General features: G+C 47.9%; 1 protein-coding gene across 8 annotated transcripts in view; it reads right to left on the bottom strand.

Moving 5' to 3' along the window:
• The window catches only part of ACOT7 (acyl-CoA thioesterase 7), a 509,309-nt gene that overhangs the window by 432,378 nt on the left and 60,466 nt on the right, over nt 1-16,465 (bottom strand). The window lies entirely within an intron of this gene.

Genomic DNA, 16,465 nt, shown 5'->3' with positions numbered 1-16,465 from the left:
AGATGCCCCTCACAGTGCCAGGTATACAGATGCTCCCACAGTGCCAGGTTTACAAATGCCCCCACAGTGCCAGGTATACAAATGCCCCCACAGTGCCAGGTATACAAATGCCCCCACAGTGCCAGGTATACAAATGCCCCCCACAGTGCCAGGCATACAGATGCCCCCACAGTGCCCCCCCTTCCGTGCTACTTACCGCTCCTTTCGGCAGGACACGGAGGAGAGCGCGGCTATGTTGGGCGGCGGCGTGTAGGACTTGAAACCAGCCGCCGGTTTGGGATCCCGGTCACTCTACGAAGAAAACAACACCAAAAAAAAAAAAAAATCCTCATGTCGACCTTTAGACCTGTCGACCTAGCACATGTCGACCTAGAAACCCTGTCGACCTTCCATCCATGTCGACCTAGTGAGTGTCGACCTATAGTGGTCGACCTAAACATTGTCGACCTAGATACTGTCGATCTTCAGACCGGATCCCTTATTTATAGGTATGGGCATATGGGCAGTACGGATGGTGTAATGGTTAGCATTACTGCCTCACAGCACTGAGGTCATGGGTTCGATTCCCACCATGGCCCTAACTGTGTGGAGTTTGTATATTCTCCCCGTACTTGCGTGGGTTTCCTCCGGGTACTCCGGTTTCCTCCCACAATCCAAAAATATACTGGTAGGTTAACTGGCTTCCAACAAAAATTAACCCTAGCGTGAATGTGTCTGTGTGTACATGTGATAGGGAATATAGATTGTAAGCTCCACTGGGGCAGGGACTGATGTGAATGGGCAAATATTCTCTGTACAGCGCTGCGGAATATGTGTGCGCTATATAAATAACTGGTAATAAATAAATAAATAAATAAATAATAGGTAGCATTAATAACAATTACAGTTAAGATTACATAAGAGAAAGAACCACACAAAAGCAAGAAACTCCTGCTCCTACACAGTCACTAGCCACCTCAGGGAGTACTTGCGTTTGGCAACTCCTGGCGGATGCTGATTGCTGGAAGGGGCGATGATGTCTGTCTTGCTGATCCCGGCCGCGTGGCCTGTGTGAATCCATTACTCGGGCGAGTAGGGTAACCTGGAAAAGTCACCCAAGCTCCTGCTGACACACTTAAGCCAGTTACCTAGGATAGCTCCTGTGGGAACAATACGCTTGGCTGCGTTATCGCCTGCTGGGCCTCAGGTATCCACGTACTGACTGACAGGACATTCTTCTGGTAGCAGCCTGCGTTCTCCAGTCAGTTTCTTTTTCCCAATGTCTCTGCTGACCATTTTGAAACCTCCTAAACTCCCATGATTCTATGCTCACCTGGTGATGCGGCAGGGTGTCCTGATTGGTGGGATTTCAATTCTGTTTTTAGGATGTGTCTCAGAGCAGCTTGGACACCCCCTGTGGCTTTGGAGCCTGGTCGTCTGCTGGAAGACCATCCAGAACATTAGGCACTAATTATGGAGATAAGAATGTTGGCTGCCCTGAGGCCGTAACCAGAGTCCATTTTAAGCCCTTGTAGTAATTTGTGATGTCAGAGGCCCTTCAGCTGACTGCTGTTTCCTGTGAAGGGGGGCTGCGACATAGAGGGGGGGGGGGGGTAGCCCTGCACTACCTGTTTATCGCACAGCCAGATGTCCTAGACAGCTTACCTGGCTGGGCACACACCTGACAACAAGCCCTTACACCCATTAGTGCAATACAATACAATCACAAATATACAAGTCATAGGCATTTTGTAGGGAGCAGATCAGGGCTAGAAAGATATTCCCTGAGAGGCACAACCATATAAAAAAAGAGGGACAATTGTCCTGTTAATGTCCACAATAGTAGGGGATACACAACTCCATTGAGCATGCAAGCAGTGGGCCGTAGAGGGTCACACTCAGTTATATCCTGCATCTTGGACTTACATACTGAATGCAGGAACAGGCTGGCCAAGAAATACGCAACGTAACGCTGGCATGGCTGCTTCCGTCACAAAAAGAGAGCAGTGAGCTTAGCCAGGGGAGCCACCTAAAGAAGGAACAAGCGGTACAGAAAGGGCAGCCATCGGGGAGGGGGAAGGGGTTGGGTTAGGGAGACTGTGGGGACCTTACAGAAATGGGGGCCCACCCCTTGCTCCTGGCGTCAATACCTGTAGAGCTGCACCAGTCTGTGAATAAACAGCAGGCTGATGCGCAGGGAGCACTTTTTAAAACAAACCATATCTGCGCATCAACTCTCTGCAACCTGTTCCTGTAGGTCCACAACACTCCAACTATATGTAACGTCGCAATGTATGACATCACATAAGGGTGGAGCAGTGCAGCAGGATATTTGTTTTGGGAGGGAGGGGCCCTGTGTATTTTGAGAGTCCCGGGCCCCACAATTTTTGATGGCTGCACTGGGCACAGGTATGGATAATAGGGTCAACCCTAATTAGATCAACAGTCAATAGGTCGACATGCAAGAGGTAAACAGGTCGACATGTAAAAAGGTAGACACCTGAAAAGGTTGACAAGTACAAAAAGTCTACAGTCAAAAGGTCACATACAAATGGTAGACACCTTTCCTTTTTGTTTTTCTTTTGGGTGCCATTTACCATTTTAAACACAATTAGTATACTGCTTCGCTTGCTACGCTTCAGGTTACTATTACCACTCGTAGTGCACGTGGATGGCAAAAGATGAAAAGGTTGTAGAGGGAACAAATAAATAAATAAATAAATAAAACACCAAAAAAAAGGTGTGTTGACCATTATCATGTCAAACATTTGAACCTGTCGACCACATGGGGCCAACCTATTGATTGTAGACCAATCACCCAGATCCCTATGGCACTGCGAGCCTGGACCGACCCAGCCTCCCACAGCTAGCTTGTTATTTATTTAATTTATGTTTTAAAAATCTCTCTGTAGCCAAGGGTGTATATATATATATATATATATATATATATATATATATATATATATATATATATATAGCATGTAAAGTCCTGCACTCACATCACAACAATAAACAACAATGGGGTGCACCTAGTGGGGATCTCCCTATACGGGTAGACCCACAATATTTAAACAAGAGTCCAACAATGTGGAGGTGCACTCATCGAATTCAAGCAATCAGCAACTTCATTTTGTTCACAATAGCTTTATTTCAGTCGATATTCGGCTCTTTAGGTCGACGTTTCGATCCTCATTCTAGGATCTTTATCAAGACAAGCTTCCATTTATACACAATATTCTGTAAGCATCATATATTGATTACCAGAAAATCAATATGCCATGTTCAGACAGTAACTATGCTGTACGGCTAGTCAGGCTTTATTCAAATAGAATTAAATGTGGTTACTTAAACTCATAGTTATGGAGCAACTCAGACAACATGGAAAATCACTGCAGTAAATGAAATCCTGACTACCTCTACAGCCACACGTGTTTTCTACATAGTGCCAACTTGCTGTGCTGTACATAGAAAATATATGGGTGTAGCATGGCATGCCGGCGGCCGGGCTCCCGGCGACCAGCATACCGGCGCCGGGAGCCCGACCACCGGCATACTGACAGCGTGGCGAGCGCAAAGGGGCTCCTTGCGGGCTCGCTGTGCCGCCACACTGCGGGCACGGTGGCGTGCTACGCGCGCCACGCTATTTATTCTACCTCCAGGGGGGTCGTGGACCCCCACGAGGGAGAATATCTGTCGGTATGCCGGGTGTCGGGATTCCGGCGCCGGTATACTGTGCGCCGGGATCCCGGCATTCGGTATACAGAAGACCACCCAAAATATATAAAGTCTCCTCAGCCCAAACACTGACCTACCAGTAAGATAATGGCTGCGGATGGAAAGCGGACCAAAACGTGGACATTTTTGCAAGCTTTGCCCAAGTAACGTGCAGCAATAAACCACTATGGCACTCTGCCGTCACGAGTGATGAAATCTACTTCTACTATTGCAGTAAACTGTGATATCATGGTTTAACCCCAGGCCACACAATACTTATGGTGTTAGGCAGCATCCATGTCACATACTATACATAAATAAAAAATGTTCTTAAGCAAATATTTATTCCATAAAAACTAAATTTCCTATTAATATTGGAAATTGGTTCAGCTCACAAAAAGGCCACATTAGGTGTAATAATAAGATTTTACTTACCGATAAATCTATTTCTCGTAGTCCGTAGTGGATGCTGGGACTCCGTAAGGACCATGGGGAATAGCGGCTCCGCAGGAGACAGGGCACAAGAATAAAAGCTTTAGGATCAGGTGGTGTGCACTGGCTCCTCCCCCTATGACCCTCCTCCAAGCCTCAGTTAGGATACTGTGCCCGGACGAGCGTACATAATAAGGAAGGATATTGAATCCCGGGTAAGACTCATACCAGCCACACCAATCACACCGTACAACTTGTGATCTGAACCCAGTTAACAGTATGATAACAACGAAGGAGCCTCTGAAAAGATGGCTCACAACAACAATAACCTGATTTAGTTAACAATAACTATGTACAAGTATTGCAGACAATCCGCACTTGGGATGGGCGCCCAGCATCCACTACGGACTACGAGAAATAGATTTATCGGTAAGTAAAATCTTATTTTCTCTGACGTCCTAGTGGATGCTGGGACTCCGTAAGGACCATGGGGATTATACCAAAGCTCCCAAACGGGCGGGAGAGTGCGGATGACTCTGCAGCACCGAATGAGAGAACTCCAGGTCCTCCTCAGCCAGGGTATCAAATTTGTAGAATTTAGCAAACGTGTTTGCCCCTGACCAAGTAGCTGCTCGGCAAAGTTGTAAAGCCGAGACCCCTCGGGCAGCCGCCCAAGATGAGCCCACTTTCCTTGTGGAATGGGCTTTCACAGATTTTGGCTGTGGCAGGCCTGCCACAGAATGTGCAAGCTGAATTGTACTACAAATCCAACGAGCAATAGTCTGCTTAGAAGCAGGAGCACCCAGCTTGTTGGGTGCATACAGGATAAACAGCGAGTCAGACTTTCTGACTCCCGCCGTCCTGGAAACATATATTTTCAGGGCCCTGACAACGTCAAGTAACTTGGAGTCCTCCAAGTCCCTAGTAGCCGCAGGCACCACAATAGGTTGGTTCATGTGAAAGGCAGAAACCACCTTAGGGAGAAATTGAGGACGAGTCCTCAATTCTGCCCTGTCAGAATGAAAAATTAAGTAAGGGCTTTTATATGATAAAGCCGCCAATTCTGACACACGCCTGGCTGAAGCCAGGGCTAACAGCATCGTCACCTTCCATGTGAGATATTTTAAGTCCACAGTGGTGAGTGGTTCAAACCAATGTGACTTAAGGAACCTCAAAACAACATTGAGATCCCAAGGTGCCACTGGAGGCACAAAAGGAGGTTGTATATGCAGTACCCCTTTTACAAATGTCTGAACTTCAGGTACTGAAGCCAGTTCTTTCTGGAAGAAAATCGACAGGGCCGAAATTTGAATCTTAATGGACCCTAATTTTAGGCCCATAGACAGTCCTGTTTGCAGGAAATGGAGGAAACGACCCAGTTGAAATTCCTCTGTAGGGGCCTTCTTGGCCTCACACCACGCAACATATTTTCTCCAAATGCGGTGATAATGTTTTGCGGTTACATCCTTCCTGGCTTTGACCAGGGTAGGGATGACTTCATCTGGAATGCCTTTTTCCTTCAGGATCCGGCGTTCAACCGCCATGCCGTCAAACGCAGCCGCGGTAAGTCTTGGAACAGACAAGGCCCCTGTTGGAGCAGGTCCTTTCTTAGAGGTAGAGGCCACGGGTCTTCCGTGAGCATCTCTTGAAGTTCCGGGTACCAAGTCCTTCTTGGCCAATCCGGAACCACGAGTATCGTTCTTACTCCTCTCCTTCTTATGATTCTCAGTACTTTTGGTATGAGAGGCAGAGGAGGGAACACATACACTGACTGGTACACCCACGGTGTCACCAGAGCGTCCACTGCTATTGCCTGAGGGTCCCTTGACCTGGCGCAATATCTGTCTAGTTTTTTGTTTAGACGTGACGCCATCATGTCCACCTTTGGTTTTTCCCAACGGTTTACAATCAGGTGGAAGACTTCTGGGTGAAGTCCCCACTCTCCCGGGTGAAGGTCGTGTCTGCTGAGGAAGTCTGCTTCCCAGTTGTCCACTCCCGGAATGAACACTGCTGACAGAGCTATCACATGATTTTCCGCCCAGCGAAGAATCCTTGCAGCTTCTGCCATTGCCCTCCTGCTTCTCGTGCCGCCCTGTCTGTTTACGTGGGCGACTGACGTGATGTTGTCCGATTGGATCAATACCGCCTGACCCTGAAGCAGGGGTTTCGCTTGACTTAGGGCATTGTAAATGGCCCTTCGTTCCAGAATGTTTATATGAAGAGATGTTTCCATGCTTGACCACAAGCCCTGGAAATTTTTTCCCTGTGTGACTGCCCCCCAGCCTCTCAGGCTGGCGTCCGTGGTCACCAGGACCCAATCCTGAATGCCAAATCTGCGGCCCTCTAGTAGATGAGCACTCTGCAGCCACCACAGAAGAGACACCCTTGTCCTTGTCGACAGGGTTATCCGCTGATGCATCTGAAGATGCGATCCGGACCATTTGTCCAGTAGATCCCACTGAAACGTTCTTGCATGGAATCTTCCGAATGGAATCGCTTCGTAAGAAGCCACCATTTTTCCCAGGACCCTCGTGCACTGATGCACTGACACCTGGCCTGGTTTTAGGAGGTTCCTGACTAGCTCGGATAACTCCCTGGCCTTCTCCTCCGGGAGAAACACCTTTTTCTGGACTGTGTCCAGAATCATTCCTAGGAACAGTAGACGTGTCGTTGGAATCAGCTGCGATTTTGGAATATTTAGGATCCACCCGTGCTGACGTAACACTACCTGAGATAGTGCTACTCCGACTTCTAACTGTTCCCTGGACCTTGCCCTTATCAGGAGATCGTCCAAGTAAGGGATAATTAAGATGCCTTTTCTTCGAAGAAGAATCATCATTTCGGCCATTACCTTGGTAAAGACCCGAGGTGCCGTGGACAACCCAAACGGCAGCGTCTGAAACTGATAATGACAGTTTTGTACTACAAACCTGAGGTACCCTTGGCGAGACGGGTAGATTGGGACGTGGAGATAAGCATCCTTGATGTCCAGAGACACCATATAGTCCCCTTCTTCCAGGTTTGCTATCACCGCTCTGAGTGATTCCATCTTGAATTTGAACCTCTTTATGTAAGTGTTCAGGGATTTTAGATTTAAAATTGGTCTCACCGAGCCGTCCGGCTTCGGTACCACAAACAGCGTGGAATAATACCCCTTTCCCTGTTGTAGGAGGGGTACCTTGATTATCACCTGCTGAGAATACAGCTTGTGAATGGCTTCCAAAACTGCCTCCCTGTCGGAGGGAGACTTTGGTAGAGCAGACTTCAGGAACCGGCGAGGGGGAAACGCCTCGAATTCCAGTTTGTACCCCTGCGATACCACCTGTAGAATCCAGGGGTCCACTTGCGAGTGAGCCCACTGCGCGTTGAAATTCTTGAGACGGGCCCCCACCATGTCTGAGTCTGCTTGTAAAGCCCCAGCGTCATGCTGAAGACTTGGCAGAAGCAGGGGAGGGCTTCTGCTCCTGGGAAGCGGCTGCATGGTGCAGTCTTTTTCCCCTTCCTCTGCCCCGGGGCAGGAAGGAATGGCCTTTAGCTCGCTTGTACTTATGGGAACGAAAGGACTGAGTTTGAAAAGACGGTGTCTTTTTCTGCTGATGTGAAGTGACCTGGGGTAAAAAGGTGGATTTTCCGGCCGTTGCCGTGGCCACCAGGTCCGATAGACCAGCCCCAAATAACTCCTCCCCTTTATACGGCAATACTTCCATATGTCGTTTGGAATCCGCATCGCCTGACCACTGTCGCGTCCATAACGCTCTTCTGGCAGAAATGGACATAGCACTTACTCTTGATGCCAGGGTGCAAATATCCCTCTGTGCATCACGCATATATAGTAATGCATCCTTCAAATGCTCTATAGTTAACAGTATATTGTCCCTATCCAGGGTATCAATATTTTCAGTCAGGGAATCCGACCACGCGACGCCAGCACTGCACATCCAGGCTGAAGCGATTGCTGGTCGCAGTATAACACCAGTATGTGTGTATATACTTTTAAGAATATTTTCCAGCCTTCTATCTGCTGGTTCTTTGAGGGTGGCCGTATCAGGAGACGGTAACGCTACTTGTTTAGATAAACGTGTGAGCGCCTTATCTACCCTAGGGGGTGTTTCCCAACGTGTCCTAACCTCTAACGGGAAAGGATATAGTGCCAATAATTTTTTAGAAATTAGCAGTTTTTTGTCGGGGGAAACCCACGCTTTATCACACACCTCATTTAACTCATCTGACTCAGGGAAAACTATTGGTAGTTTTTTCACACCCCACATAATACCCTTCTTTGTGGTACTTGTAGTGTCAGAAATGTTCAATGCTTCCTTCATTGCCGTGATCATGTAACGTGTGGCCCTACTGGACATTACGTTTGTCTCCTCACCGTCGACACTAGACTCAGTATCTGTGTCTGGATCTGTGTCGACCCACTGAGGTAACGGGCGTTTTAGGGCCCCTGACGGTGTCTGAGACGCCTGGACAGGCACTAATTGATTTGCCGGCTGTCTCATGTCATCAACCGTTCTTTGCAAAGTGCTGACATTATCACTTAATTCTTTAAATACGATCATCCAGTCAGGTGTCGACTCCCTAGGGGGTGACATCACTAACCCAGGCAATTGCTCCGCCTCCACATCATTTTCCTCCTCATACATGTCGACACACACGTACCGACACACAGCACACACACCGGGAATGCTCTGATAGAGGACAGGACCCCACAAGCCCTTTGGAGAGACAGAGGGAGAGTCTGCCAGCACACACCAAGCGCTATATATATATACAGGGATAACCTTATATAAGTGTTAATCCCTTATAGCTGCTGTTTATATAGTTTTTAGCTGCCAATAGTGCCCCCCCTTCTCTTTTTTACCCTGATTCAGTAGCAAGTCTGCAGGGGAGAGTCAGGGAGCCGTCCTTCCAGCGGAGCTGTGAGGGAAAATGGCGCTTGTGTGCTGAGGAGATAGGCTCCGCCCCTTCACGACGTCCTTATCTCCCGCTTTTTCTGTAAAAAATGGCAGGGGTTAAAATACATCCATATAGCCCCAGAGCTATATGTGATGTATTCTTTAGCCAATCTAAGGTATATCATGTTATATTGCGTCTCAGGGCGCTCCCCCCCAGCGCCCTGCACCCTCAGTGACCGGAGTGTGAAGTGTGCTGAGAGCAATGGCGCACAGCTGCGGTGCTGTGCGCTACCTTAGTCTGAAGACAGGATCGTCTTCTGCCGCCGATTTCACCGGACCTCTTCGCTCTTCTGGCTCTGTAAGGGGGCCGGCGGCGCGGCTCCGGGACCCATCCAGGCTGAACCTGTGATCGTCCCTCTGGAGCTAATGTCCAGTAGCCTAAGAAACCCGATCCACTCTGCACGCAGGTGAGTCCGTTTCTTCTCCCCTTAGTCCCACGATGCAGTGAGCCTGTTGCCAGCAGGACTCACTGAAAATAAAAAACCTAAAATATACTTTTATTCTAAGCAGCTCAGGAGAGCCACCTAGCCTGCACCCTTCTCGTTCGGGCACAAAAATCTAACTGAGGCTTGGAGGAGGGTCATAGGGGGAGGAGCCAGTGCACACCACCTGATCCTAAAGCTTTTATTCTTGTGCCCTGTCTCCTGCGGAGCCGCTATTCCCCATGGTCCTTACGGAGTCCCAGCATCCACTAGGACGTCAGAGAAAAAAGGTCTCATTAACATCTATCGGCTGATAATAAAGCCTGATTAAGACCCCCGTGTTTTTTCTCATTTGTTAGCCTTTATACTCCTTTTGTCAAAAAGCCCTGCATAAATAAAGATTAGAGCGGTGGTTCCCAAAATGGCTGCCACAGGTTGGTTGTCCAGTACCTAAGAAAATAAATGTTGGTAAATGAGATACACAAAACCAGAGCTGCAAATCATAAAATATGTGGGCAAAGAGAAGTGCAACCCTGACCACCACCACATAAATGGATCTAAGGAGGACAGGTAAGCACAATTTACTTCATTTCATAATTTTTGCTGCATTTTCCATAAGAAACGTTTAGCCTAGGGGTGCCGTGGAAGAAATGTTGATACAGGTTGAGTATCCCATATCCAAATATTCCGAAATACGGAATATTCCGAAATACTGATTTTTTTTGAGTGAGAGTGATGGGCCCTACACACTGGGCGACATGAGTGAAAGATATGAACGAGATACCGTTCATATCTTTCAGTGTGGAGGCACCAGCGATGAACAATGCGCGGCCCCGCGCTCGTTCATCGCTGATGCCCCGTCGCTTGTGCATGCAGGCCAATATGGACGAGATCGTCCATATTTGCCTGCACTGCTATGGAGCCGGGTGACTGGGTTAGTGAAGAAACTTCACTCCCCCCGTCACTGCCCCCCTGCCGCTGGGTCGCCCGTATCCGCCGTCGGGCAGCTCGGCTGGGGATCTATCAGTGTGAAGGGCCCATTAGATAGTGAAACCTTTCTTTTCTGATGGCTCAATGTACACAAACTTTGTTTAATACACAAAGTTCTCAAAAAATATTGGCTAAAATTACCTTCAGGCTGTGTGTATAAGGTGTATATGAAACATAAATGCATTCTGTGCTTAGACTTAGACATGATATCTCATTATGGTATGCAATTATTCCAAAATACGGAAAAATCCGATATCCAAAATACGTCTGGTCCCAAGCATTTTGGATATGGGATACTCAACCTGTATTGTAAGGCGCCATGATTCAAGAGTGTTTCAAGAGAGTAATCCCAGTCCTCAACTTGTCCACTGGACACCAAGTAGGCTTTTAATGACCCATTCCTGTCTTCGAGTTGTAAAATTTTGTAGCTTCATGTAAACCTTTAGGACAAGGCACAACACGCGTTTCCGTATTTTCTGCGATGCATAAGAGCATCATATTGTATTGGTAAAAACACAACGAAAGAGAAAAACTTGAAAAACCCATCACTAAAACACATGTACAGCTTGTTTTCCTGTATTTTTTTTACCTTTTCTCCCCAGCCCATAAAAGTGGCATTGTAAAGGGAGTACACAACTGCATTGTGGGACATTACCAACTCCTAAGACCATGTGGTCCAATGCATAGTGGCTTCTTTGCCTTACAGAGGAGTGAGTTGTGTTTTGAGAAAAAAAACTTGGAAGACATATCCATCATATATGAAGGGGGGCGCTTGGACTGCACAACCTAATTCCAAACATTATAAGAGGTGCTATCATGCCGAGACGTGTAGTTCCACACAGAAAAGATAAAATACAGATGTACAAACTATAGCACAGGTTCTCAAACTCGATCCTCAGGACCTCACACAGTGCATGTTTTGCAGATAACTCAGCAGGTGCACAGGTGTATTAATTACTCACTGACGCATTTTAAAAGGTACATAGGTGGAGCTAATTATTTCACTTGTGATTTTGTGTGGAAACCTGCAAAGCATGCACTGTGTGGGGTCCTGAGGACTAAGTTTGAGAACCTGTGAACTAGAGATGTGCACCAGAAATTTTTTGGGTTTTGTGTTTTGGTTTTGGGTTCGGTTCCGCGGCCGTGTTTTGGGTTCGAACGCGTTTTGGCAAAACCTCACCGAATTTTTTTTGTCGGATTCGGGTGTGTTTTGGATTCGGGTGTTTTTTTCAAAAAACCCTAAAAAACAGCTTAAATCATAGAATTTGGGGGTCATTTTGATCCCAAAGTATTATTAACCTCAATAACCATAATTTCCACTCATTTTCAGTCTATTCTGAACACCTCACACCTCACAATATTATTTTTAGTCCTAAAATTTGCACCGAGGTCGCTGGATGACTAAGCTCAGCGACCCAAGTGGCCGACACAAACACCTGGCCCATCTAGGAGTGGCACTGCAGTGTCACGCAGGATGGCCCTTCCAAAAAACACTCCCCAAACAGCACATGACGCAAAGAAAAAAAGAGGCGCAATGAGGTAGCTGTGTGACTAAGCTCAGCGACCCAAGTGGCCGACACAAACACCTGGCCCATCTAGGAGTGGCACTGCAGTGTCAGGCAGGATGGCCCTTCCAAAAAATACTCCCCAAACAGCACATGACGCAAAGAAGAAAAAAAAGAGGCGCAATGAGGTAGCTGTGTGACTAAGCTCAGCGACCCAAGTGGCCGACACAAACACCTGGCCCATCTAGGAGTGGCACTGCAGTGTCAGGCAGGATGGCCCTTCCAAAAAATACTCCCCAAACGGCACATGACGCAAAGAAAAAAAGAGGCGCAATGAGGTAGCTGTGTGACTAAGCTCAGCGACCCAAGTGGCCGACACAAACACCTGGCCCATCTAGGAGTGGCACTGCAGTGTCACGCAGGATGGCCCTTCCAAAAAACACTCTCCAAACAGCACATGACGCAAAGAAAAAAAGAGGCGCAATGAGGTAGCTGTGTGACTAAGCTCAGCGACCCAAGTGGCCGACACAAACACCTGGCCCATCTAGGAGTGGCACTGCAGTGTCAGGCAGGATGGCCCTTCCAAAAAATACTCCCCAAACAGCACATGACGCAAAGAAAAAAAGAGGCGCAATGAGGTAGCTGTGTGAGTAAGCTCAGCGACCCAAGTGGCCGACACAATTACCTGGCCCATCTAGGAGTGGCACTGCAGTGTCAGGCAGGCTGGCCCTTCCAAAAAACACTCCCCAAACAGCACATGACGCAAAGAAAAATGAAAGAAAAAAGAGGTGCAAGATGGAATTGTCCTTGGGCCCTCCCACCCACCCTTATGTTGTATAAACAGGACATGCATACTTTAACCAACCCATCATTTCAGTGACAGGGTCTGCCACACGACTGTGACTGAAATGACGGGTTGGTTTGGACCCCCACCAAAAAAGAAGCAATTAATCTCTCCTTGCACAAACTGGCTCTACAGAGGCAAGATGTCCACCTCATCATCATCCTCCGATTCATCACCGTGTACATCCCCCTCCTCACAGATTATCAATTCGTCCCCACTGGAATCCACCATCACAGCTCCCTGTGTACTTTGTGGAGGCAATTGCTGCTGGTGAATGTCTCCATGGAGGAATTGATTATAATTCATTTTAATGAACATCATCTTCTCCACATTTTCTGGAAGTAACCTCGTACGCCGATTGCTGACAAGGTGAGCGGCGGCACTAAACACTCTTTCGGAGTACACACTTGTGGGAGGGCAACTTAGGTAGAATAAAGCCAGTTTGTGCAAGGGCCTCCAAATTGCCTCTTTTTCCTGCCAGTATACGTACGGACTGTCTGACGTGCCTACTTGGATGCGGTCACTCATATAATCCTCCACCATTCTTTCAATGGGGAGAGAATCATATGCAGTGACAGTAGACGACATGTCCGTAATCGTTGGCAGGTCCTTCAGTCCGGACCAGATGTCGGCATCAGCAGTCGCTCCAGACTGCCCTGCATCACCGCCAGCGGGTGGGCTCGGAATTCTGAGCCTTTTCCTCGCACCCCCAGTTGCGGGAGAATGTGAAGGAGGAGATGTTGACAGGTCGCGTTCCGCTTGACTTGACAATTTTCTCACCAGCAGTTCTTTGAACCCCTGCAGACTTGTGTCTGCCGGAAAGAGAGATCCAAGGTAGGTTTTAAATCTAGGATCGAGCACGGTGGCCAAAATGTAGTGCTCTGATTTCAACAGATTGACCACCCGTGAATGCTTGTTAAGCGAATTAAGGGCTCCATCCACAAGTCCCACATGCCTAGCGGAATCGCTCTGTGTTAGCTCCTCCTTCAATGTCTCCAGCTTCTTCTGCAAAAGCCTGATGAGGGGAATGACCTGACTCAGGCTGGCAGTGTCTGAACTGACTTCACGTGTGGCAAGTTCAAAAGGTTGCAGAACCTTGCACAACGTTGAAATCATTTTCCACTGCGCTTGAGACAGGTGCATTTCACCTCCTATATCGTGCTCAGTTGTATAGGCTTGAATGGCCTTTTGCTGCTCCTCCAACCTCTGAAGCATATAGAGGGTTGAATTCCACCTCGTTACCACTTCTTGCTTCAGATGATGGCAGGGCAGGTTCAGGCGTTTTTGGTGTTGCTCCAGTCTTCTGTACGTGGTGCCTGTACGCCGAAAGTGTCCCGCAATTCTTCTGGCCACCGACAGCATCTCTTGCACGCCCCTCTCGTTTTTTAAATAATTCTGCACCACCAAATTCAAGGTATGTGCAAAACATGGGACGTGCTGGAATTTGCCCAGATTTAATGCACACACAATATTGCTGGCGTTGTCCGATGCCACAAATCCACAGGAGAGTCCAATTGGGGTAAGCCATTCTGCGATGATCTTCCTCAGTTGCCGTAAGAGGTTTTTAGCTGTGTGCATATTCTGGAAAGCGGTGATACAAAGCGTAGCCTGCCTAGGAAAGAGTTGGCGTTTGCGAGATGCTGCTACTGGTGCCGCCGCTGCTGTTCTTGCGGCGGGAGTCCATACATCTACCCCCCAGTGGGCTGTCACAGTCATATAGTCCTGAGTCTGCCCTGCTCCACTTGTCCACATGTCCGTGGTTAAGTGGACATTGGGTACAACTGCATTTTTTAGGACACTGGTGAGTCTTTTTCTGAGGTCTGTGTACATTTTCGGTATCGCCTGCCTAGAGAAATGGAACCTAGATGGTATTTGGTACCGGGGACACAGTACCTCCAACAAGTCTCTAGTTGCCTCTGCAGTAATCATGGATACCGGAACCACGTTTCTCACCGCCCTGGATGCCAAGGCCTCAGTTATCCGCTTTGCAGCAGGATGACTGCTGTGATATTTCATCTTCCTCGCAAAGGACTGTTGGACAGTCAATTGCTTGGTGGAAGTAGTAAAAGTGGTCTTACGACTTCCCCTCTGGGATGACCATCGACTCCCAACAGCAACAACAGCAGCGCCAGCAGCAGTAGGCGTTACACGCAAGGATGCATCGGAGGAATCCCAGGCAGGAGAGGACTCGTCAGAATTGCCAGTGACATGGCCTGCAGGACTATTGGCATTCCTGGGGAAGGAGGAAATTGACACTGAGGGAGTTGGTGGGGTGGTTTGCGTGAGCTTGGTTACAAGAGGAAGGGATTTACTGGTCAGTGGACTGCTTCCGCTGTCGCCCAAAGTTTTTGAACTTGTCACTGACTTATGATGAATGCGCTGCAGGTGACGTATAAGGGAGGATGTTCCGAGGTGGTTAACGTCCTTACCCCTACTTATTACAGCTTGACAAAGGCAACACACGGCTTGACAAATGTTGTCCGCATTTTTGTTGAAATACTTCCACACTGAAGAGCTGATTTTTTTGGTATTTTCACCAGGCATGTCAATGGCCATATTCCTCCCACGGACAACAGGTGTCTCCCCGGGTGCCTGACTTAAACAAACCACCTCACCATCAGAATCCTCCTGGTCAATTTCCTCACCAGCGCCAGCAACACCCATATCCTCCTCATCCTGGTGTACTTCAACACTGACATCTTCAATCTGACTATCAGGAACTGGACTGCGGGTGCTCCTTCCAGCACTTGCAGGGGGCGTGCAAATGGTGGAAGGCGCATGCTCTTCACGTCCAGTGTTGGGAAGGTCAGGCATCGCAACCGACACAATTGGACTCTCCTTGTGGATTTGTGATTTTGAAGAACGCACAGTTCTTTGCTGTGCTTTTGCCAGCTTAAGTCTTTTCATTTTTCTAGCGAGAGGCTGAGTGCTTCCATCCTCATGTGAAGCTGAACCACTAGCCATGAACATAGGCCAGGGCCTCAGCCGTTTCTTGCCACTCCGTGTGGTAAATGGCATATTGGCAAGTTTACACTTCTCCTCCGACGATTTTATTTTAGATTTTTGAGTCCTTTTTTTACTGATATTTTGTGTTTTGGATTTTACATGCTCTGTACTATGACATTGGGCATCGGCCTTGGCAGACGACGTTGATGGCATTTCATCGTCTCGGCCATGACTACTGGCAGCAGCTTCAGCACGAGGTGGAAGTGGATCTTGATCTTTCCCTATTTTTGGAACCTCAACATTTTTGTTCTCCATATTTTAATAGGCACAACTAAAAGGCACCTCAGGTAAACAATGGAGATGGATGGATACTAGTATACTTATGGATGACGAGCGACTGCCGACACAGAGGTAGCTACAGCCGTGGACTACCGTACTGCGTCTGCTAGTATAGACTGGATGATAATTATATAAAAAATATATATATATCACTACTGCAGGACAGGTATATATTGTATAATGACGGACCTGCTGGACACTGTCAGCACTGCAGACTCCTAAACTACTAGTATGAAGAAGATGGAAAAAAAAAAACCACCACAGGTAGGTATACAATTATGGACGAGCGACTGCCGACACAGAGGTAGCTACAGCCGTGGACTACCGTACTGCGTC

The sequence above is a fragment of the Pseudophryne corroboree genome, chromosome 10, assembly GCF_028390025.1.
Source record: "Pseudophryne corroboree isolate aPseCor3 chromosome 10, aPseCor3.hap2, whole genome shotgun sequence".
NCBI lineage: Eukaryota > Metazoa > Chordata > Amphibia > Anura > Myobatrachidae > Pseudophryne > Pseudophryne corroboree.
This window is presented reverse-complemented; position numbering and strand designations above follow the sequence as displayed.